Source organism: Hyperolius riggenbachi, chromosome 5 (assembly GCF_040937935.1).
Source record: "Hyperolius riggenbachi isolate aHypRig1 chromosome 5, aHypRig1.pri, whole genome shotgun sequence".
Taxonomy (NCBI): Eukaryota; Metazoa; Chordata; class Amphibia; order Anura; family Hyperoliidae; genus Hyperolius; species Hyperolius riggenbachi.
In genome coordinates, this window is record NC_090650.1 from 219,077,132 (window position 1) to 219,103,372 (window position 26,241).

Here is a 26,241-nt window from a genome sequence, read left to right on the forward strand (position 1 = left end):
CTATGGACTATATATCCCATCCCCCCCATACCATCCATTACATCCTCCACACTCCTATAGACTGTATACCTATATCCTCCCCTTTATTCCCACAATACCCCCCCCCCCCCCCCACCCCATGTTAATGTTTTGTTTTGTTTTGCTTTGGCAATGCTAAATGTATTTGGTCCTGCCAATAAAGCTTTTTGGATTTGGATTTGAATTGCAGCAAGGATGTTTTTTTCAACAAGGCTTGTAGTCTTTCATTGGAAGTGGCTGCAACAGAAATAGGCCCATATGCAAATTAACTTTTTTAAGAGATCATTTAAAAAAAACCAAAAAAACTTTTCAGCGCTTTGTAATTAAAAAGTACTAAAATGTAGGTGAAAAGGTACTATCAAAATTATTTTGAGTATTTCCTGCTTGTTGTGTTTAAAAAGGCATTTTATTGACAAGGTGTGAACATGTCACCTAGGGAAAAACTGAGGAGAAAAGGTTTATTGCATATGGGCCATAGTAGCTTGTTCCAAAAAAGACTTGGATGTTTTCCTAGAACAAAAGATTATAAAGGCTTGCTTACATTTCTCAATATAAATAAAGTTGAGCTTGATCGATGTGTGCTTTTTCAACCTTTGTAACTGTGCAAATAGTAAAATGTTGATCTATAGATTTATGCAATAAATATATAGACTCTAGGGAAGAATTTCTGCCCAGATGAAATTAATCTGACTTTTTATTTATAAGGGGATATTTCTGTCTTATTAGTTAGCTGTTTTTTTTCAGTGTGGTTTTCTTATTTTATGTAAATGTTACATGCATAATATTTTGGTGCAGCGCTGCGTAATATGTTGGCGCTTTATACATACAATAAATAAATGTTTGAACTTAATAGATATGTACTTTGTATGCATTTATGCATTTTTCCGACAAGCATATTCTCTAGCTTAGGCCATGCACCCTTCAACCTCGCATCTACATTTACTCCTCACTAAACAACCTAATCACGCACTGCCTGTACATATACTGTGTACTTCCCCCACCTCTTGTTTCCACCCCATTCCTTTAGATTGTAAGCTCGCAAGGGCAGGGCTCTCACCCTTTTGTGTCATGGATTGTTATTTTATTGCTTGCACTCTGTTATACATTTATACATTTTAGTCATCATGTTAATTTTGCTATTGTAATCACCTGTTCTGTATTTTGGACCAGTGTTCATAATTAATGTATATCATTGTCTGTATCATTATGTATCCCTTGTTTGTTTTTTACATTGTACAGCGCCACGGGAATATGTTGGCGCTTTATAAATAAATAATAATTAGAATATTCTTAATGTTTTGTCTTGCAAATAAATATCTTGCCTTGGGCAATTTGACTAAGGCAACCCAGAGTATTGGACACACTTTGAGCAGGGTCAATAAGACAGGCAGGAGGTAGCGTATTACTCAGGCAATATAATGTTGCTGGGCACAGTTTACTATGGGAGCATATCCAGCAAGAAGCATACACATATCTTAGCTGAAATTGCCACTTCCACCAGCAGATGGAACATGTTGAGGCAAGGAATATTTTTGCAGAGTACCATGGTGCAAACAGGAAGTACACCAGCATGTGATTCAGATGATTCATGGACAGTGCAGATGGCTAAAGAATAATTCAAGGAAAGGGTTACAAGTATGGACACTGATGGTGCTGTGTAGGGATTGCCCTGCCTAAGAGAAGTTACAGAGTATGTGATCAGTTTGATAAGCTCCTAGATGTGTAAGATTCTGATTTGCTGTGATGACTTCTAGTTCAACTCATGATCATGATCAGCAAATCAGAACCTTACAAATCTTTTAGCTGATCAAACTGATCACCTGCTTCTCCACGAGTTCTCCTAGACTAGGCCAATCCTAGTGCTGTTGAGTAAAAGTTCAAAAATATTTGTCGGAGAGCCTGTCGAGGCATCAGCACTTAATTCATGATCTGCCACTAGTTGGGGTCTAAAGTCACTTTTTTATCCTATAACTTATCAACCATTATCAAGCCTTGCTATAACTATATATATATATATATATATATATATATATATATATATATATATATATATATATATATATATATATATACATACATACATACATACATACATATATATATATATATATATATATATATATATATATATATATATATATATATACCAGCATCTTAAAATAAACTGTTAACAATACAAGACAATGGTGGATTATCACTGATGTCGTGTACAGGTTAACTACATATTTTTACACCGGGGTGGGAGATATGCACACACATTACACAGCATTGTGAGACAAAAGGGAAGAGAGCACTGACCAAAAGGCCTTACAGTGTAAAGGTTTAAGGGATAGGGCAGTAGGTAAAGGGAAGCTGTGTATGAGGTGGTAGAAATGGTGGTCAGTGGTCGAAGTGTCTTAGGTAAGAGAGTATGCTTGCCTGAAGAGGTGAGTTTTCAGATTGCACCTAAAAAGGGTAAGTGTGGGTAAGCAGTGGATGTATTGAAGGAGGATGTTCCAGAGGAGGAGAGAGGATTGGGAGAAGTCTTGTAGGCAGGAGAGAGAACAGGTGACTAGAGAGGAAGACAGGAAAGTTGTTAGTAGAGCGGAGATTGCGTGTAGGATGGTATCTGGAAATAAGTTGATTTAGATAAGAAGCAGCTAGCTTGTAGAGAGCTTTCTAGGCAAGAGTAAGAATTTAAAATTGTATCATTTGTGTAACTGGGAGCCAATGAAGTGATAGACAGAGGGGGATAGGGTTGAGGAATTGATAAGAGAGGTGGTTGAGTCATGCAGCAGAATTTATGATGGACTGTAGCGAGGCGAAACGGTTATTGGGGAGGCCGCAGAGCAGAGAGTTGCAATTGTCTAGTCATTAAAAAATCCGGGCATGCGTCAGAAGTTTGGTGGTGTCCTGTGTAAGAAAAGCGCGGATGCGGGAAATGTTTTTTAGGTGGAGATGACAAGAGGAGAATAGTTTGTCAATGTGTGGTTTGAATAAGAGACTCGAGTCCAGTATTAACCCTAGGAAGAGAGCCTGGGGGAAAGACTTTATTGAAGTGCCATCAACAGAAATAGTGATGTCAGGCAGGGGCATTGAATTGTGTGCTGAGAAGATTACCATTTCAGTCTCGTACATTTTGAGTTTTAGAAAACAGGAGTAAATGAAGGAGGAGATTGCATTGAGACAGTCAGGACAGAAGCTGTTAAGTGTCTAAGTCAGGTGCTGAAAGGTAGACTTGGGTATCGTCAGCATATAGGTGATATTGGAAGCCAAAGGAAGTGATGAGCTGACCAAGACCATAAGTGTAGATAGAGAAAAGAAGAGGTCTGAGGACTGAGCCTTGGGGAACTCCAACAGAGAGGGGTTGTGGAGAGGAGCTAGTGCTGGAGTGAGTGACTCTGAAGGTCTTACGTGTGAGATAAGAGGAAAGCCAGGAGCGAACAAGACCCTGAATGTCCATGGATGAGAGGATTTGGAGAAGGAGAGGGTGGTCCACTGTGTTGAAGGAGGAAGAGAGATCTAGGAGGATGAGAAGAGAGTAGAGGCCTTCAGATTTAGCAGTTGCCAAGGCCATTGGTTAACTTTGAATAGGGCAGTTTTGAATGAGTGACTGGGGCGGAATCCAGATGGGAGGTCGTTGAACAGAGAATGACCAGTGAGGTGACAGACTACGTCAGTATAGACAAGGCGCTCAAGTACGGTAGTTTGGAAGAGAATGGGAGGAGAGAAATAGGGCGGTAGTTTGGCCGGGAATTGGGGTCAATAGAAGGTTTTTTTAAGATAGGTGTTATGAGGGCTTGTTAGAGTGTAGATGGAAGATGCTTTAGGTGGATGAAAGGTTGAGAAGGGAGGTTAAGGCAGGTGAGATGGTAGACAATAGGTGAGTAATGAGATGAGAGGGCTTGGGGTTGATGGGGCAAGTAGTGGGACGTGATTTAGAGATGAGAGAAGAGACAGTGAGTTCAAATAGAAGTGAGAAGAAGGTTAATAAGGATATAAGGTTAAGGGTTTGTATGGAGAGAAGAGACTGCTGGTTGAAGCTGTTTCTAATGTTGGTGATTTTTTTCACTAAAGAAGGAGACAAAGTCCTCAGCAAAGATGAACGGAGTGGGAAGTGAAGGTGGGGTCGGGAGGAAGGAAATTGGAGGTAGCAGAGAGTAGTTTTGGGTTGTGGGACTTTAAGATTAGTAAGGAAAATTATGAGTTTAGCTGCTGAGAGGGTCTGACTGAGTGTGTGTAAAGCCTCTTTGTGACTCTGTAAGTGCTCAGGCAAATCAAAATGCTATAATTACATATTGCTGTAGCATTAAACTGTTTTACTTTTCTGCAATGTACAAGGTAGCTAGGCTTTCTTGCAACAGGTATGCATGTAAGTCCCTTACATTACTACCCCCTTACAATGAGAGGGACCTCAGGAAATGCCAACTGAGGTTTACCTGGTAAGTTAGATTGAAAGTCAATAAGAGATGGCAGGTAATTTGGGACCTGAAAGTGCTTTTGTAAAATGGGCACCGTATAGACTGCAATGTTAATTGAACTGATATTCTATGAGGAGCTACCCACTACACCCACATTATTGTAGTGCCGATTTTACATGTACATTTTACATCTCCACGGGAGGTGGTGGGGAGGTTGACTGATTTGTATAAATATCTGATTTCAACAAAGATACATGAATGGAATTAACTCACTTACATAAATGAGGAGTAAGTCACTCTATTTATCTTTTTTGTTACTAAAAAGGCTGGCATAGGAAAATATTGTGAGTAGAGACCCACGACAAATCTGGAGAGAATTTAGGTTGGGGCCACAGTGAAGACAACCATGATGAGGAAATGTCCTGCACACACTTTAGGTAAACCCAATGTAGACAAGACACCCCTACCTACCTATGTTTGGCATAGGTAGGTAGGGGTGGTTAACATTAGGCATAGGTAGTGGTGGTTATTGTTAGACATGGGGGGAGTAAGTGTTATCCACTGGCCAGAGGTATGGTGGGTAGAGATGGCCCGAACCTCCAATTTTCGGTTCGCAAACCGGGTTCGCGAATTTCCTTGAAAGTTTGGTTTGCGCAATCTTTCGTGAACCGCAATAGACTTCAATGGGGAGGCGAAATTTGAAAACTAGAAACACTTATGCTGGCCAGAAAAGTGATGGAAAAGATGTTTCAAGGGGTCTAACACCTGGAGGGGGGCATGGCGGAGTGGGATAGATGCCAAAAGTCCAGGGGAAAAATCTGGATTTGACGCAAAGCAGCGTTTTAAGGGCAGAGATCACATTGAATGCTAAATTGCAGGCCTAAAGTGCTTTAAAACATCTTGCATGTGTATACATCAATCAAGGAGTGTAATTAGAGTACTGCTTCACACTGACACACCAAACTCACTGTGTAACGCGCTGCAAACAGCTGTTTGTGTAGTGACGGCCGTTCTGGACTGGTGCGCACCATAGCGAGAGTGCAGGCCATGGCGGTTTTCAAGCCCATATGGTCGCCAGGCTGTGGTAGCTCAATGATAGAACAACAGTGACTGTTCAGCTGATCAAATTTGGTCTGTCCACACTGAAGCAACGACCTTATTATCTTGGGTATGCCCCCCCCCCCCGAGACACTCATATCGCCGTCAGTCATTGATTCATTGTTATACGCAAGCCCCTTCACCACGGCAAGGTGATGATCATGAAGGGGAATTGGCACATGTACATGCCTTTTGTTTTGTTGTTGCAGCTGCAGTGCAGCCAGAAAAATTAGGCAGGCATGCACACGCACCAGAAAAAGTAGTATAACGCCCGCTGCTAGCAGTGGCCTTACAAATTCAGGAATCCGCCTGGAGTTCTGGACCCTGTTGGTGGTGGCGGAGAAGGCAGTCAAGCAGCCTGCGGGCAGAGGTGCTGTGTGGGGAGCGACTTAGTCTTGGGGCAGGCAGTCACACGGCGTGCAGGCAGAGATGCTGTGTGTGGGGACTGACTTCGTCTTCGGGCAGGCCTGATCATGCTTTGCAGACCACGTGGTCAGATGGACCCTTGACCCAACACTGTGTGCCAGAGATAACACCACTTGCCTTTCAACATCACGATACAGTTTGGGTATCGCCTTTTTTGAGAAATAATTGCATATCTGGACCCTTGACCCAACACTGTGTGCCAGAGATAACACCACTTGCCTTTCAACATCACGATACAGTTTGGGTATCGCCTTTTTTGAGAAATAATTGCACTTCCACTGCGGTGTGTGGATTTGCTTTTGTGTGCTGCTTTCTCTCAGGTGGTCGTGCCATTGCAGTTTGTGCTTTGTAATGATGTGCCTTCGTAAGGTAGTTGTCCCTACGCCATTCTTGGTCTTTCCACGGCTCAATTTTCAGTGGCAGAGAGTACAGATGGCATTGCTCTCATCTGAGGCAGACACACAAAAAAATTTCCACATTGCTAAGCCCTGGGGTGATGGCACTTTGGTGGTGGCGGCCGACTGAGTGTTAAGTGGGGTGCCAGAATCAGAGCAGGAGGAGGAAGATATGTCACACTTACGTGCGGAAGCTGAGAAAGATGAGGTGTTCTGTGTTAAATAGTCAACTACGTCCTGAAAATATTGGGGGTTGATGGCACGTGCCTTCTTCTGAACACTGTACTTTGGTCGAGGGCCACACGAAATCACAACAGCGCGACCTCGAACAGACCTGCCAGGTGGCCTGCCTCTGCCTTTTGTTTTGTCCATATTGGGGGGACGAAGTGAAAGCTATGCACCGACTTGACTAATACAATGTGCAGTCAGTCACACAGGTGCAGTTAACAGGCATGCACGGAGTAGTATATCACACTGCGTGCGCTCACGTAGGTAGGTGGGTGCACTGTGAACAACAGGTAGGTATATGCAGTGATGGATGGGTATTACAATGTGCATCTGTCACACACAGACAGGTACCAGTCAGGCACAGTGACACTGCGTGCGCTCACGTTGGTAGGTGGGTGCACTGAAGTGAACAACAGGTAGTAGGTATATGCAGTGATGGGTATTACAATGTGCACCTGGCACAGTAGTAATTATACCACCAAGGGGCCAAAGGCCAGCTGCGACTGACTGACAGGGCTGTATATAATGCAAGTGGGCCACAAAAAAAAAAAAAAAAAAAAAGATCACAAGAACAAGATTAGCTCTCAAAAGAGCTGTTGAGGGGTGCTTTTTTTTTAGCAATAACAATCAGCCAGGAGCAAGCTTACAAGCCTACAAGAGCCTAACTAAGCTTTCCCTATGAGCTATCCCTTCTCTAATTAATGCAGGCACACGAGTGAGTCCAATGCCTGACGCTGCCTGCCTTTTATAAGGGGGGGGGGGGTGAGGCTCCAGGAGGGAGTGTAGCCTAATTGGCTACAATGTGGCTGCTGGCTGTGATGTAGAGTGTCAAAGTTGACCTTCATGATGCACTATGGGGGTGTAACAAATGTTGGAGAGGCAGCCGAGCCGCGGTGAACAGCGCTACCACCGCAGCTGCCTCCAGCTCCCTGTCTAGCGATGTATCCGTGCCTCAGGCGTCTAGCACGCCGGGGACGGGTCTGTCAGTTGCATATAGGGTTGCTTTGTCGCGTCTGCGCGCGCGCACAGACAGGACCTTTATGCGGGGAGGAGGCGTGTCAGCTGTCCAGCCAGTCGGCTGACGTCAGAGGAGACGCTCACCGCTCCTCATTGGCTGATAGGAGGGGGCGTGCCAGAAGGGTCTCCTCTGCTTCAAAAGCCTAGCTGTATCACTCGCAACTTGTCTGCTGTTGCGAATACTTCGTGTTAGCGCTCAGACCCTTAGATAGTTCCGGTGTGCTTTGATCTGGGAGGAAACCTGGGGTTTCACACAAGATAGGAATTGTTTGATAGCCTTAATCATTATACTACTGTGTTATTATTTGTGCATGACTCTGGCTCACTCTGACTATTCTTCTGCTCAGTGATTCTGTACCTTTGCCCATCTGATCTTGCTGCTGACTCTGCCTGTTTATACCTTCCAGTCTCTGCCTTCCGATTTTGTACTGCATCTGTCTGTCTGTTGCCAAACCCGATCTGTCTGACCTCTCTACTCTCACCAGAGGGCCCTTGACTCTGGTGAGGGGCGCTGTACTGTTAGTACCCACCAGCTCCTCTGGTGAGGTATTGCTAAACCTATCAGTACTACTGTTGCACCAAATCACATTGCTATTTGTTGTCACCACAGCTTCTGATATACCAGTATTATAGGTGATTCTGCAGATCACCATATAATCAGGTATACATCTGCATTATAGGTGATACTGCAGATCACCTATAATCAGAATTCTGTTATTTGCTGACACAAATCGTTACAGACCCGCAGACCAAAATGTCTATGGATGCACTGTGTAACCAGGTTGAGGTCTTGACCACAGCGGTGAATTATTTAACCGTATTGGTCAATACTCAACAGACTCAGATCACCCAGCTGTCTGGGGCGGTTCGCACCCTCCAGACTGCAATGGTACCAGTGCAGTCCCCTCCAGTTATAGAGCCTAGAATGCCTATGCCGGGCAAATTTTCAGGGCACACATCTGATTTTCAGAATTTCAGAAACCGTTGCCTTTCTTACTTTGAGATGAGACCTGTTTCATCAGGGACTGAGAGTCAGAGGGTAAGCTTCATTAAAACACTTTTATCAGGGGATTCACAGACATGGGCTTACAGTCTTCCTAGTGGTCATGAGGCATTAACTTCTGTGCAGAATTTTTTCAAATCAATGGCTATTACATACAATGATCCAGATATCGCAGTCACTGCTGAGAGGAAACTTAAAAGTCTCAGGCAGGGACAGAAAACCACTGAGGCCTATGCTGCAGAGTTTAGACGGTGGGCAGTATCGGCTAGGTGGGGACAGTTTGCCTTATTAGACTGTTTCTTATCTGAGTTATCCGACCCCGTAGTGGATGTAATGCTAAGTCATCCTGAACCCAAGACTGTTGATGATGCGATCTCTCTAGCAGTAAGAATAGATCGCCGTATTCGCTATCAGAGGCAAGCTCGTGGTAGATACTCTGTGAGATCAGTTCCCGCCACCTCTCCTGCCCCTTCTCTTCCTCGGGATGAACCGATGCAGATCGGACATTCTAAATTGTCAGAGGTCGATAAAAATCGGAGACGGTCAGAGGGGCTCTGCCTATATTGCACAGAAAAGGGCCATATAGTGCAGAACTGTCCTAAAAAGGTGGAAAACTCTGACGCCTAGGAGTAGCTAGAGGTACTACCCTAGGCGAGCCAGTGTTACCTCTACTTGATAATCGGTTACTACTCCCTTGTTCTATTTCCTGGGAAGATCAAGTCCGGTCTACCCAGGCATTTATAGACTCGGGTTCAGCTGCTAATTTTATAGATTATGAATTTGTTAAGGAATTGGGGATTCCCCTGCTCCCCTTAGACAGACAGATTGTCCTCACTGCAGTGGATGACTCTCCACTTCAAGGGAGTCATCCCCTGTCTTAGACTCCGAGTTTGTTATGTCACGTGGGGGTATTGCATAGAGGACAAATACAATTTTTTTGTGCTTAAAATGGCCACTTCTACTGTAATCCTTGGGATGCCGTGGCTGCAGAAACATTCTCCTCAGATAGATTGGAGTTCCGGCCAGTTACTTAGCTGGTCCTCCTTTTGCCATCATCATTGTATACAGAAAGTTGCTGTTTGCACCACCAAGATTCAAGTAGAAGGGTTACCTGCACAATATGCAGAATTTGCTGATGTTTTTTGTCCTAAGTCGGTAGACAAACTTCCTCCACACAGAAGTTTTGACTGCCCCATTGAGTTAAGGCCTGGTTGTATGCCCCCTAGAGGTGATTTGTATAACCTGTTCGCTCCTGAAAAACTCGCTATGCAGGACTACATTAAAGAAAACCTTGCCAAAGGTTTTATCCATCGTTCTAAGTCTCCGGCCAGGAACAGGGTTCTTTTTTGTTCAAAAGAAGGATGGTGGGCTTCGCCCCTGCATAGATTATCGAGAATTGAATAAAATTACCATAAAGAATCGTTACCCACTCCCGCTAATTGAAGACTTGTTCTCCCAGGTTACTGATGCATGTGTCTTTTCTAAACTCGATTTGAGAGGGGCATACAACCTGGTACGCATAAGGGAGGGTGACTAATGGAAGACGGCATTTAACACACCTGATGGGCACTACGAGTACCTTGTTATGCCCTTCGGATTGTGTAACGCTCCTGCCGTCTTCCAGGAGTTGGTCAATGAGAGGTCCTGGGACGATTCGTCCTAGTATATCTGGATGACATACTGATTTTCTCACCCAGTCTAGTTAAACACAGAGAGCATGTGAGATTTGTCCTGGAGAAACTGAGACAGAATTCTTTATATGCAAAAATTGAGAAATGTCTTTTTGAGGTATCAGAGGTTCCTTTCTTGGGGTATATCATCTCAACCTCAGGACTCTCCATGGACCCCAAAAAAGTAGCTGCCGTTTTGGAGTGGCCACAGCCCATGGGGCTGAAGGCACCTTAAAGATTTCTTGGCTTTGCCAATTACTACAGAAAATTTATAAAGGGATTTTCTTCGGTAGTGTCACCTCTCACCAACCTCACTAAATAAGGAGCTAACACTTATAATTAAAAAACAAGGAACACCAAGAGCCCCAATAGTGTAATATGTACTGGTAAATGGTTACTAGATAGAGTAAATATTAATACTCACAAACCAGGGTTACCATTAGGCAACCACTGTAAAGGCAGGTGGGGAGATTTTCCTGACCCCACTCAGGAATAAGAAGTCGCTCTCTGTAGATGAGAAAAAGGGGTTCAACCCTCCACCCAGGGTGGACTCAATATTATGCAGGAGAACAGAGGCGCCAAAAGGATAAAAGGAAGCTAAATGAGCTTAAAAACCAAATTCTTGGTAAATAGAGGAGGTAGTGGTGGACTTACCTCCTCCACAGAGGTGCCTGGCTCTTCTACTGACCACATATGCTATTGCTCCGTTGTTATTGCCTGATGAAGCGGGATCAGACCTCCGAAACGCGTTGCATATTTGGAGTTCATAAATAAAATATATTGACTGTGTTTACTACAGTCGTTGTGTGTCTACTTGGAGGAGGTAAGTCCACCACTACCTCCTCTATTTACCAAGAATTTGGTTTTTAATTAGCTTCCTTTTATCCTTTTGGCGCCTCTGTTCTCCTGCATGACACTTATAATTGGTCACCCGAAGCACATTCTGCTTTTTCATCTCTGAAGAACTTGTTTTGCTCCGCCCCTATTTTGCGACACGATGTTACCTGTCCCTTCATAGTTGAGGTAGATGCATCAGAGATTGGGGTCGGGGCTGTACGGTCTCAACACTTGGGTTTCCAGGGCAGATTGCATCCTTGTGCTTTCTTCTCACGTAAATTCTCCCCCGCGGAGAGAAATTACGATATCGGCAACCGAGAGCTGTTAGCCATTAAACTTGCATTTGAGGAATGGCGTCATTGGCTCGAGGGGGCAGAACACATGATTGCAGTCTATATTGACCACAAAAACTTGGAATATATTGAAGGTGCCAAGAGGCTTAGTCCCCGACAGGCCCGCTGGTCATTATTCTTTTCGAGATTCAGATTTATCATTACGTATAAGCCAGGGAGTAAAAATGTCAAGGCAGATGCTCTATCTAGATTTTTTCTGTTTCAAAATTTTTATTAAAGGTTTTCAATAAAGTAAGTGTACAACACCAGTAAGGGATCAGTGTTCACCCAGAACTGGACCACATGACAATGAAAACATAAAAAGAGAATGCATAACATTTACACAAGGCTAATGTTGTCATGAGGAACCGTTTCAACAATAGAGTGGGTACGCCTGAGGCGTAGCCTGAAATCAACTGGCTGGGAAACTCGACCCAGAGTGGCCGGGATCCCCACAGAGTGTGAGACCGGTAATCCCCTACCCATCGCCCGCCCAACCCCTTCCCACCCCCCCCCTCCACCCACGGGTCCCACCCCCACCCCCTTCAGTTCCCCTCCCACACCCCATCCCGTCCCCTCCACCACAGTGGGGTGGAGAGGGGGGGACAACATAAGAGGAGAAGGAAAGAAGAAAAGAAAGAAGGAAAGGAAGAAGAAAGTCAAGAAAAGAAGAAGAATAGAGTGGACCTAGACGGGAGATCAGACACCCCCACCTCTGGAGTTAGAGGACCATCGTTCACCCAGATGATATCAACCTCTCCCTATTACGACCAAATAGTCCTTCCATGGTTGCCAAATCCTCTCTACCTTAGTTAGCTTGTCCAGGAGAATGCCTGCTAGCCTTTCCTGGATCATAAAATTAGTTAGTCTGTTTTTAACTTCCTCAAAGGGAACTAGTTGCTGCTTCCAGGCTCTGGCAATTGTTTGTTTGGCGGCGATAAAGATGAAGTGTACCAAAGCCCTTTGATGTTTGGAGAGGGAATCTATGCGGAAATGTAGTAGAGCTGACCAAGGGTCTTTCTGTAAGGAAATATGAAAGACTGCTTGTATTAGTTTGTAGACCTTGGTCCAAAAGCGGGTTATCATGGGGCATCTCCAAAAGGTATGTAGTAAATCACCTTTGACAGTACAACCTCGGAAACAGTTGCCAGAGCCCCCTAAATGAGCCAATCTAGCTGGCACCCAATACCATCTCATTAGAACTTTTAGGGAAGATTCAATAAGGTTGGTATTAATTGATATATGGTTAATGGTGTCCCAAGACATCCTCCAATCCTCTATAGGTTTGGTGCCCCGTAGATCTTGTTCCCATTTTTTGGCGTATGTATGGACAAAACCATCTGGGGGGCTATTTAAAGCAGAATAAAAGGTGCTGATTAGGCTGCGGCCTCCTGGATTTTGTATGCACGCTCTTTCAAAGCAAGAGAGATTAATATCCTGGTCTTGGTGATTTACTAGTAGGGAATCAATCCAGTGCTTCAGCTGGAGGTATCGGAAGTACTCAGAGCTTGGGACCTGGTATCATTCCTGAAGGTCCGACCAGGGGATAATCTTGGAGTTTTTAATCAGGTCCTGAACCAGGAGCACCCCTTTAGAAAACCACCAGCGGAACGCAGCCGGGCTTTCATAGGCCGGGGCAAAAAGCGGATTTTCCAGAATGGGTAGTAGTGGGAGAGTGGGGGAAAGGAGGCCTTGGGAGTCCTTGCTGGAATCCCATACAGAGAGCAAATGTTTAAAGATTTTACCCAGAGTGGAGGGTCTGAACTTAGGAGGGAGCCATATAGGGCATTGGACTGACTGTGGGGCGGCAGCTACAATTTCAAATAGGGACTAAAGTGGCATTTTTGGGCCTTTATAAAGGCTCACTAAAGGAGTGATTTGAGCCGCTTGGTAGTACTTAATAATGTTTGGGAAACCCAGACCCCCTTGATTCTTATGTGTGAAAAGAGTAGGTTTAGCAATCCTGGGCCTAGAAGCTCCCCAAATGAAGTTCGTCAGTTTAGTTTGCAGAAGCCTTAAGAAGTGCGGGGGGACCCTAACTGGGAGGAGTCGAAATAAATAAAGGATTTTGGGCAGGATGGTCATTTTTATGGAGTGGATTCTCCCAAGCCAGGACAACTGTAATGGGGACCATCGGGTTATTAAAGTGGTGATTTCTTAGAAAGATGGTAGTAGTTAGCTTGGAACAGGGAGTCATAGTTTGAGGTGAGGCGTATCCCTAGGTATTCTAAATGTGCTGTGTATCTTGAAAGGGTAATCCTTTATTAAAGAGGACCAGGAGTTACTACCCATTGATATATTCATAAGAACTGATTTATGAGGATTAATGGTCAGACCAGATACCTGTGAAAAATTTTGAAATATTGTCATTAAGTGTGGGATTGAAGATTGGGGGTCTGTGACAAATAACAACATGTCGTCAGCAAAGAGATTGATCTTGTGCTGAGTACCCGCCAATTCCAAACCTTTTACCTCTGCTGCATCTCTGATTACCTGTGCCAATGGTTCTAAGGCAATGATGAACAAGATGGGGGAAAGAGGGCAGCCTTGCCTTGTTCCCCTTTCGATGTGAAAAGTATCTGAGGAATATCCAGCGTATTGCACTTTGGCTCGGGGCGAGGAGTAGAGAGCTTGTATCCATTTAATGAATGGAGAGCCAAATCCCCAGCGTTGCAATGCAAACTGTAGATAGTCCCACGAGAGGGTGTCAAAAGCCTTGTATATGTCAAGGCTAAGGCATACTCCTGGGATCTCTCTGGCTCTCAAACATTCAAAAACTTGGATGGCGCGAAAAACTGCATCGGTGGCTTGTCTGCCAGGGACAAAGCCCACTTGATCTCTATGTATCAGATTCTCGAGGAAAGTGTTCAACCTAGTGGCCAGTATTTTGCTCAATAGTTTCACATCAACATTTAAGAGAGATATGGGCCGGAAGTTAGTAACATCAAGTGGGTCTGAGTCGGATTTGGGCAGCATAGCAATATCTGCTAGAAGGGAGGTTGGGGAGGGGATGTTGCCTTCTCTGTACTCATTGAAGGTCTGCCTCAGTATTGGGGCTACTGTGGACACAAATTTTTTGTAAAATAGGGGTGAGAACCCATCCGGGCCAGGGGTCTTGGATGTTTTTAAAGATTGTATTGCTATCAGGACCTCTTCTGTATTAATGTCAGAGGATAAACTTTCAATTGCTTCTGGAGGTGGGCAGGGAAGTCGTATGGGGGCAAAGAAGGCTTCCAGGCTGGAGGAATCTGAGCGGTTGCCAGATTTATACAAATTTTGAAGGAATTCTTGAAAAATAGAGACTATTTTATGGGGGTTAGCTGTAGGCGGGTGAGCGGGGCTACGAACCCGTAAGGTTGGGGGTTTATAGCTACAGTTCTTCAGTTTGTTCGCTAGGAGTGTGTGTGGTTTATTGGCCCAGCGATAATATTTGTTTTTCTGCCACCTGAGCTGTTTTTCAACCCTTTCACTAAGCAAAGCATCTAGCTTTGTGCGGAGATTTTCTCTAGCTAGTTTTAGTGGCGCCGTTGGAGCCGCTTTCCAATTGCGTTCGGCCTCCTCTAGCTGTGTTGTCAGGTCAGAAATGGCCTGGGTTTTTAAATTTTTCATATGAGTAGCAATGCTAATAATGCCCCCCCTAACTGTAACCTTTAAGGCTTCCCATAGGATGGTCGCTGAGCTCACTGAGCCTTCATTGTGGTCTAGGTAATCAGAGATGCAGTTTTGGATTTTAGCTAGACTGTCCGGGCGGGACAGTAAGGAGTCATTAAGTCTCCATTTGAACATACGACCTCTAGGGATCAATGAGGAGACCTGTATTTGCACAGGGTCATGGTCTGACCATGGGACTGTAAGAATTTTAGCTGATTGGATGTTCATGATAAATGATGAGTGTATAAAAAAGTGGTCAATTCTGCAAAAGCTTCCGTGTGGATTTGAATAGAAAGTAAAATCTCTTGTACTAGGATTCAACTCGCGCCAGGCGTCTATTAGGTCTCGATTAGAGAAAAGCTGCTTGACTGTTTGTGAGGTGGAGCAGGAAAAGTGCTGGGAAGCCGTTGCAGAATTAGGACCTGTTGCTCTGTCTAAGTCTGAGTTTAAAACCACATTAGTGTCGCCACACATGATAAGAATACCCTCAGCATGATGGTCAATAACCTGAAGTAAATGTGATAGAAAGCGGTCTTGGAACCTATTAGGAGCATAGTATGACACTATTGTCACTTTGCTGTCAAATAATGTACCCTTTAACAGAACGTATCTCCCTGTTGGGTTGAGTATGGAAAAATCACAGATAAAAGGGAGGTTTCGTCTAAAGGCAATAGTAACCCCTCTCACCTTATCCGGGGTGCAAGAATGGTAAGTCAGGGGGAAATGCCGGTTTAGATAAGCTGGGTGACTATCCTTGGAGAATCTAGTCTCCTGGAGGCATACAATGTCCGCATGGCATGCTTTATAATAATGGAAGGCTTTGCCTCTTTTTTGGGGAGAGTTGAATCCCTGAACATTATGTGTTATTATCTTTAGAGGGAGACTAGCCATGATTGTTTATTGTAACGCGAATATATATGAAAGGAAAGAAAATATAGGGATAATGGTATTGAGTGCCAGCACTTCTCCGAACAAAGCCAGTGCAGGGGTAACGTCTCACGTCGTTGGTCCAAAAGAGGGTAGAGTATAATAGAAGAGGAAAGAGGAAAAGAGAAATGAAGAAGAGAAGAAAGAGAAAAAACAAGAGTGAAAGTGCCTCTATGCCCTCCACAGTCCAGAGGGAACAGAGGCTAATCTGCGTAACATTTGGGCCGCCTAGCTCGGTGGAGATACTCACCAAGCCCAGGCCGTAGAGTAGGCGAGTCCTAATGGTGGCGCCTACCCGGGGAGGAGGCCCTCCCCGGCTGCATGGGTTACAAGGTATAAAAACATTATAGTTCTAAAGGCATCTAGACAATAGCCATAACAGATAATATACATTGATATGCAACCCCCCCTCGAAAAGACATAGAGATACGAGTCATTAGTCTCTATATATATGAAAAGAAAGGGATCTACAAAACTTAATTACAGAAAAAGAAGAAAGGGCAAACATTTCGGAGCGTACGCTGTCTGAGTGGGAGCCCCAGACCCAGTTCCCCGGTAACATTCTATGACCAATTTGAGAAACCACTGGTCTAACAGAATTAAGGGTTTATCGTGTGGGGAGGTCTGAGGCCCCCTATCAGAAACGCGCCTTTCCCGTAGGCAACTGGTGTCAGATCATGAGACATACTTTTTTGCTGATTGCAATTAATAGCTAGAATTGCCATATAGACCTTGACAAGTAACCTATTGCTCATAACCTAGGAGTAGAATCACTAGCAAGAATATACGGAAAACAACTTGCAAGCTTAAGGCGTAGTTAAGCAAGGCTAGGACTTCTATTAAGAGCAAGCCCAGCCAGAAATGCACGACACTGGAATATTTCAACATGTGGCGGCACAAAGTCAGGTCCCCACGCCTGGAACCTGTACAGGGAGAAAAGATTCAGCCTGGGTCTGAAGATGTCGTAGGTGGGGACTTGTTGCCATGGTCGTGAGTGCGTCTGGGTTTAACTGTCTCCCAGAGTGGTTGCGATCTTTCCGAGCACTGGCTCCGAGAGGGTGATGCTGCGGGAAGAGAAAGCTTGAGTTTCTCGAGTTTCTTTAAAGCATCCTCTGGTGTAGACACAGTGTGGGTATTGTTTCCGTGCGTGAATATCAACTTGAACAGGAAGCCCCATTTGTACTTAAGGTTATGTGCCTGTAAGATCTTGATGGCAGGTTTCATGTTCCTGCGGCGCTGAATGGTGGCGGGGGCAAGATCTGCAAAGATTTGGTATTGGTGCCCCTGGAATTCCAGCTTCTCCTTTGTTCTAGCAGCTTGAAAAAGTGTTTCCTTCGTTTTATAGAATGTGAATTTGATGACAATGTCTCTTGGAGAACCATCTGGCCTCAAAGGCCCGAGGGCCCTGTGGATTCTGTCAAACTCGAGCCTTTCTATGGGAAGAGTATGGTCGAGCTCCTGAAACAGGGCTGTAGCGGTGGAAGTAAGATCAGTGATACTTTCGGGAAGGCCGCGGATACGCAGGTTACCTCTACGGGAGCGGTTTTCAAAGTCCTCCATGCGGAGATGAGCTTCCCGGAGGTCAGTCTGCATCTCGCCCATATCTTTTTCATGTTCATCGATCACTATGTCTACGTTGTCCATACGCCTCTCTAAGTCGTTAGTTCTGGACCCCAGCTCTTTGATTTCTTTAGATAGGCGGGTAGCAAGTTTACTAGAGGCCTCCGCCAGTTCCTTCTGTAAAATAGCTTTAAATTTTTCTAGCAGGGCCCGGTCGCGGGAGTCATCCTCCCTGTCCCTCTCGACTGTTTCCCCGGGTTTCTGTCTGCGAGCTTGGGAACCCCTCGTACCTGAGTATCGGCTATCAGCGTCGGACTCGCTTTCTGCGTGTTCCGAGTCCTCGTGTCTGGTACTTGGCGCCATCTTGGTCTTCGGGGTGCGCGCTGAAGAGGGCCTTTCAGCGCCAGAGTTTTCACCCTGCCGCTTTCCTTTGCCGCCCATCTGAAGGCTGGGGTGGTCAGGGGGGAGATGGGTGGGGGTCCGGTCCCGAAAGGTGGCTTCTAGATGCCGTAATCAGCTCCGATGCAGCCGGGAAGAGCAGAGCTCGCTCAGAACGCGTACATCTTGAGCGGCTGCAGGCCACGCCCCCTCTATCTAGATTTTTTGAGCCCGAGACAGTACAGCCACCAACTCCCGAGGACATACTGCCCGAAAAGGTTGTCGTGGCAGCCACCGAGACCTGGGAGGATTGGGCACTTACTTTGGGGCCCTATCAACAAGACGTTCCCGAGGGGAAACCTGACGGAGTTCTATTTGTGCCACTTCAGTTGCGGCTGCAAATTTTGCAATTGTTTCATGCACATAAAAATGCAGGGCATCCTGGGGTGGCTAGAACGCAGGATTTACTGTCTAGGTGTGTGTGGTGGCCATCACTGGTCCTAGATTGTAGAGCGTTTGTCAAAAACTTTACAGTTTGTGCCAGGAATAAGCCATCCAGACAGGCTCCTGTGGGCACCCTTCAGCCTTTGCCAGTACCTGAGGAACCATGGACCCATTTGTCCATGGACTTTGTGGACGAACTCCCCAGGTCCGAGGGAAAAACAGTCATATGGGTGGTAGTCGACAGGTTCAGCAAAATGGCTCACTTTATTCCACTGGACGGACTCCCCTCTGCCCAGGAATTGGCGGATCTCTTCATTCAACACACTTTCCGCTTACATGGCATACCAGAAAATGTGGTGTCAGATGGGGGAGTCCAGTTTGTGTCCAAATTCTGGAGAGCATTTTGTCATCATCTTGGAATGAACCTGTCATTTTCCTCCGGCTACCACCCACAGACCAATGGGCAAACTGAGAGGGTTAATCAGTCTTTAGAGCAGTTTCTTAGATGCTATGTGGCTGACGTGCAGTTAGAATGGGCAAAATTGTTGCCATTCGCAGAATTTGCGCATAACAACCTGAAAAGTTCCTCTTCAGGCTTTTCTCCCTTTCAGGTGGTGACGGGGAGATCTCCCAAGTTCTCTCCAGTGCCAGTGGTGTCTTCTCCTTTCCCTGCTCTGGAAAAATGGCAGGGATCTTTTAAGGAGATTTGGACCATGGTCAAAAGGAACCTGGAAAAGGCCTTACCCTGTGTCCAAAAAGATTAATAATGTCACTTATGTCATTTCTCTACCACCCAGTATGAGAGGTGTTAAGTCATTCCATGTGTCTTTGTTGATGGCTGTGCATGTGGATTCCTCTCCCCCCCCCCCCCCCGAGATGATTGATGGGGAACCTGAGTATGAGATTGAGCGGATTTTGGATTCCCGGCGGGTGCGTAACTTGGTATAGTACCTTGTGCATTGGAAGGGGTATGGGCCTGAGGAGAGATCTCGGGTGCCGGGTCATTGCATGCATGCTGAGGAACTTAGGAAAAAGTTTTATGAGTTGTATCCTGAGAAGCCATGCAGGACGTGTCCGGAGTTCACGCCTCAAGGGGGGGTACTGTAACAAATGTTGGAGAGGCAGCCGCGGTGAACAGCGCTACCACCGCAGCTGTCTCCAGCTCCCTGTCTAGCAATGTATCCGTGCCTCAGGCGTCTAGCACGCCGAGGACGGGTCTGTCAGTTGCACATAGGGTTGCTTTGTCGCGTCTGCGCACGCACAGACAGGACCTTTATGCGAGGAGGAGGTGCGTCAGCTGACCGGCCGGTCGGCTGATGTCAGAGGAGACGCTCGCCGCTCCTCATTGGCTGATAGGAGGGGGCATGCCAGAAGGGTCTCCTCTGCTTTAAAAGCCTAGCTGTATCACTCGCAACTTGTCTGCTGTTGCGAATACTTCGTGTTAGCGCTCAGACCCTTAGATAGTTCCGGTGTGCTTTGATCTGGGAGGAAACCTGGGGTTTCACACAAGATAGGAATTGTTTGATAGCCTTAATCATTATACTACTGTGTTATTATTTGTGCATGACTCTGGCTCACTCTGACTATTCTTCTGCTCAGTGATTCTGTACCTTTGCCCATCTGATCTTGCTGCTGACTCTGCCTGTTTATACCTTCCAGTCTCTGCCTTCCGATTTTGTACTGCATCTGTCTGTCTGTTGCCAAACCCGATCTGTCTGACCTCTCTACTCTCACCAGAGGGCCCTTGACTCTGGTGAGGGGCGCTGTACTGTTAGTACCCACCAGCTCCTCTGGTGAGGTATTGCTAAACCTATCAGTACTACTGTTGCACCAAATCACATTGCTATTTGTTGTCTCCACAGCTTCTGATTTACCAGTATTATAGGTGATTCTGCAGATCACCATATAATCAGGTATACATCTGCATTATAGGTGATACTGCAGATCACCTATAATCAGAATTCTGTTATTTGCTGACACAAATCGTTACAGGGGGCGAACCGAACTTCTGGAAAAGTTCCCGGTTCTCTGCGATCACGAACCACCGAAGTTCACCGGGAACCGTTTGCCGGCAAACCGTTTGGTCCATCTCTAATGGTGGGTTAGTGTTAGGCGTCGGTGGAGGATTAGTGTTATCCATGGGTGGGGGTTTAGTGTGAGGTGTAGGTAGGGGGAGTTACTGTTAAGGATGATGGATACTGATAGTAGAATGTTTTTAATAGTTTATAACCGGTGTTCTAACTATTCACATCACCAGGCACTCTAATCAACAGACGTCTGGTATATACGTATTCTGCTGAAGATGCCGTGTGGTCAGGAACCAACCCAACCAAGTTGGCCAGAAGAGGAAAGTGACTGTATTGCAGGAATGCTGATGTAAGTTCCTTATAAGTAAAATAAACTGCAAAATGTATGGGTACCTTTGGTTCTAGCTTTAATTCTGTAGTAAATTAGAAGTTTTAAATCAGGATGATACCATTTATTGGCTAACTACAAATGAATAAGAATGAACAAGCTTTCGGCCTTGCAGCCTTCGTCAGGTTTACATCCTGTTAGTTTGCAAGCTGGTGGTACAGACAGCTTATATACATGCAACATCAAAAGGGAAAACAGATATTTTTTTAAGCATAAATACATCATGAAGATGCCTTAATACAAACAGACCATCTAAATGGGGTAAGATAAGGATCCTTGTTTACTTTATTGCTCACAGACCTGGTATTAGGATTGACCCAGAGGTATCGTAAATTCTTACTTCACAAGTTCAGCTAGGGTGGCTGAGACAGTTCATATATCATCAATCTCATACCAATATAGAAAGTTGTTGTCCTTATTCAAACCCTTCTGCACAGCTTTGAAACAATTTATAAATTTTGTTTCTGCTATTAATCGGTCATTTGACGTTTTGAAGCCGCCCTTCAGGGCAGTGACACGAAGATCATCCATGCTGTGTCCGTTGGACCGAAAGTGTGTAGCAACTGGGAGTCCAGATTTGGTATCATTAATAGTGTGCCTGTGTCCATTCATACGTTTGCGCAGAGTTTGTCCAGTTTCTCCCACGTACATAACATTGGGGCATTTAGCACACATGATCAGATATACCAGATTGGTGGACCCACAAGAAAATTTACCTTGTACTCTGTACTCCTGTTGTGAACCTGGTATCATTACCCTGTCAGTGGAGTAAATGTGTCTGCAGGTCCCACATATTTTTTGTCGGCAGGGTGATGTTCCGTTTTGTTGAGGCCTATTCAAAGAGCTCCTGACAATCATCTGTTTTAGATTGTGTGGTTGCCGATATGACAAGAGTGGAGGTTTAGGGAATATCGTTCTCAGTCTGTGATCCTTGTGTAAAATGGGATGAAGTTCCTTAGAAATCCTCCTTAAGATTTCCAGGTGTGGGTTGTAGGTGACAACCAAAGGGACACGTTCCTCTTTCTGGTTTTGCTTATATTTCAGGAGTTCAGTCCTGGGGATGTTGCTGGCTTTCCTGATTTGGGCCTCAGCCATGGGAGGACTGTAACCTTGTTTAATGAAAGTGTTCTTAAGGTGATCCAGGTGCTTGTCTCTGTCCATCCTGTCAGAACAAATCCGGTTGTACCTTATAGCTTGGCTGTAAATTATAGAGTTCTTAATGTGCTTGGGATGAAAACTGTCATATCTTAGTTATGTGGGACGGTCTGTAGGTTTGCGATACACAGAGGTTTGTATGTTGTTACCCCTGATGTATATGGTGGTGTCCAGAAAGTTAATCTCTGTGTGAGAGTAGGTAAGTTTCAATTTGATTGTAGGATGGAAGGCATTGAAGTTCCTGTGGAACTGGAGAAGATCATCCTCACTTGCGGACCAGATGATTAAAATATCATCAATGAAGCGGAAGTAGGCCAAGGGTTTTATGCCACATGCATTGAGGTATTCCTCTTCGATTTTGGCCATGAATAGATTTGCATACTGTGGAGCGAATCGCGAACCCATTGCCACGCCCATCTGCTGTAAATAGAGGTCCTGTCCAAAAGTGAAATAATTATGAGTGAGAATGAATTTGATCAGTCCAGTAATAGGCTTTACAGGTATGCCCTGACCCTGAAGATATTTACGGCAGGCCGCAATACCATCATCATGGGGAATGTTCGTGTACAGGGACTCCACGTCCATCGAGTATGGTTCCCTCAGGTACTGGGCCGATGGCTGACAGTTTGTTCAGGAGGTGGGTGGTATCCTGTAAGTAGCTGGGTCTTTTACAAACAAGAGGTTTCAAGATGTTTTCCAGCCACCCTGAGATGTTCTCTGTAAGAGTTCCGCTCCCTGAGATTATGGGCCTGCCTGGGTTTCCCTCTTTGTGGATCTTGGGAAGCATGTAAAAGCAGGCTGTTCTAGGCTCTTCAGGGATAAGGGTCCTTACATGTAGTCTGATGTTTGCAGGCAACCTGTTAACCATCCTATTAAGTGCCATCCTGTAGCCTTTTGTGGGGTCCCCCTGTAATTTGGCATAGTGAGCGGTATTGGATAATTGTCTTTGTGCCTCCTGGATGTAGTCACTGGTGTTCATTATGACTATGGCACCACCTTTATCCGCTGGTTTAATAATAATGTCCTTATTCTCCTTAAGGGATCTGATGGCCTGTCGCTCCTGTGGTGTTACGTTCTGGGCCAGTGTCTTTCTTTTACTCAGGATCCTGTCAGAGATTCTGCGTCTGAATTTGTTGAGGTATTTATCCAGGGCCGGGTTTTTTCCTTCTTTGGGGGTCCATCTTTTTTTCTTTTTTTTCTTTTTAGATCTGGTGCGTTTTGGTCCATTATCCATTGTATCACAGCCTTCCTTATCATGGTAGTGTTCCTTGAGTCGCAGCTTTCTGAAAAATTCCTCCATATCTCCACAGAGTGCAATCCTGTCTATGGGTCTCGCAGGGCAGAATGACAGGCCTTTGGAGAGTACTGACATTTCAGCTTCAGTAGCCTGATAAGAGGAAAGATTCATTACACCTGTGGGTTGCTCTTTTTCTGCTGCTTGTGCATCCAGGCGTCCACTCTTAATTCTTAGTCTCTGAAGTTTTTTCTTTTTGTTGTTAATTAGGAATCTCTGTAGTTTCCCATAGAAGGTCTGTAGTTGATCCCATGTATATCCAGTGTGGTCATCATTCAGAGACAGTTTCAGGCTCTGTATCTCATCCTTTGTAATCCTCTTACGGTTATAGCAGACTCTTAAAAGGTTATTCCGTATTCTCTCCGAGCTCCTCCTGCAGATTTCTTCTGCAAACCTGCTATTGTATGTATGCAGGGTGGGATTCTGTATCCTTAGTCCTTGAGGTATAAGTTTTTCCTTTTTGCATGTAGTCAAGAAAAAGATGTCGCTGTCCAGTTGTGCAAGTTTCTTCAGGTCTTTCTTTAGTTCCAGGAAAATTAGGGCAGTAAATTAGGGCAGAGCTACAGTCAACATTTCCCCTCTGCTCTAAGAGATTAGCTACATTACTATAAGTTAGGGGTGGGACGATGAATCCAAGAATCCTTTGAATCTTGTAAAAGATTTAAGATTGGTGGATACAAATCCTGATGCCATTTTGCACCAATCGCGTCCCCGCGCATCCGCTGCTCCCCTGACCTCCTCCACTCCCCCCCATCCTCCTCCAATACTCCCCATGCCTCCTCTGTCCCCCCCCCCCCTGCACAAACGAGTACAAGGCACCTATACCTAGCTACCTATACTGAAGGCACCTATGCCTAGCTACCCTTTAGTGAAGGCACCTATACCTAGCTACCTATACTAAAGGCACTCTTACCTAGCCACCTATACCTAGCTAGGTGTACTAGCTATCTGCAAGATAAACTTGGGGTACCTATATACTGAAGGCACCTTTACCTAGCTATGGATATGGGGGGGCAACAATACCTGACTACCTATTCCTGACTACCTATACTGGGGGCAACTATACCTGGCTACCTATATCTGGCTACCTATATTGAGGCACCTATGCCTGGCTACATATACTGGGAGTTATACCTATACCTAGCTACCTATTCTGAAAGCACCTATACCTATCTACCTATACCAAGCTACCTATACTGAAGGCACCTATACCTAGCTACCTATACTAAAGGCACCCTTACCTAGCCACCTATACCTAGCTAGTTGTACTAGCTATCTGCAAGTTAAACTGGGGGTACCTATATACTGAAGGCACCTTTACCTAGCTACCGATATGGGGGGGGGGGGGGGCAACAATACCTGACTACCTATTCCTGACTATACTGGGGACAACTATACCTCTCTACCTATGTCTGGCTACCTATACTGGGAGCACCTATGCCTGGCTACATATACTGGGGGTTACTATACCACGGATCACACATTTGTTTTTACACAGGACTCATAAAATTCGAAAGGTTCGAGATATTCAAGAATCTTTTTAGATTCAGATTTGGATTCGAAGAAATAGTGGATTTGTCCCACCTCTAATATAAGTTATAATAAGGTTTTTAAGTGCCTGAAAGTGTTGCAAGGTTCAGTTTCATTTTCTGTTTGATATAAATATACCACACTGAACTGCAGTGGTTTATCCGGGTTGCAGAAAATTGGTGTTTTATCTCTGACTGTAAAAGATAAAAGGGTCATTTGTAGAGCTTCTCTGTGCTAGGTCAACTAATAGAAAGATGTACACTCAGGAAAATACAGGATCTTCTCAAAAAATTAGCATATTGTGATAAAGTTCATTATTTTTTGTAATGTACTGATAAACATTAGACTTTCATATATTTTAGATTCATTACACACAAGTGAAGTAGGTCAAAGCCTTTTATTGTTTTAATATTGATGATTTTGGCATACAGCTCATGAAAACCTAAAATTCCTATCTCAAAAAATTAGCATATCACGAAACGGTTCTCTAAACGAGCTATTAACCTAATCATCTGAATCAACTAATTAACTCTAAACACCTGCAAAAGATTCCTGAGGCTTTTAAAACTCCCAGCCTGGTTCATTACTCAAAACCGCAATCATGGGTAAGACTGCCGACCTGACTGCTGTCCAGAAGGCCATCATTGACACTCTCAAGCAAGAGGGTAAGACACAGAAAGAAATTTCTGAACGAATAGGCTGTTCCCAGAGTGCTGTATCAAGGCACCTCAGTGGGAAGTCTGTGGGAAGAAAAAAGTGTGGCAGAAAACGCTGCACAACGAGAAGAGGTGACCGGATCCTGAGGAAGATTGTAGAGAAGGACCGATTCCAGACCTCGGGGGACCTGCGGAAGCAGTGGACTGAGTCTGGAGTAGAAACATCCAGAGCCACCGTATACAGGTGTGTGCAGGAAATGGGCTACAGGTGCCACATTCCCCAGGTCAAGCCACTTTTGAACCAGAAACAGTGGCAAAAGGACCTGACCTGTGCTACAGAGAAGCAGCACTGGACTGTTGCCCAGTGGTCCAAAGTACTTTTTTCAGATGAAAGCAACATTTGCACATCATTCGGAAATCAAGGTGCCAGAGTCTGGAGAAAAACTGGGGAGAGGGAAATGCCAAAAGTCCTGAAGTCCAGTGTCAAGTACAGGTCAGGCGTTTCTGCCGCTGTTTCTGGTTCAAAAGTGGCTTTATCTGGGGAATGCGGCACCTGTAGCCCATTTCCTGTACATGCCTGTACACGGTGGCTCTGGATGTTTCTTCTACTCCAGACTCAGTCCACTGCTTCCACAGGTCCCCAAGGTCTGGAATCGGTCCATCTCTACAATCTTCCTTAGAGCCTGGTCACCTCTTCTCGTTGTACAGCGTTTTCTGCCACACTTTTTCCTTCCCACAGACTTCCCACTAAGGTGCCTTGATACAGCACTCTGGGAACAGCCTATTCTTTCAGAAATTTCTTTCTGT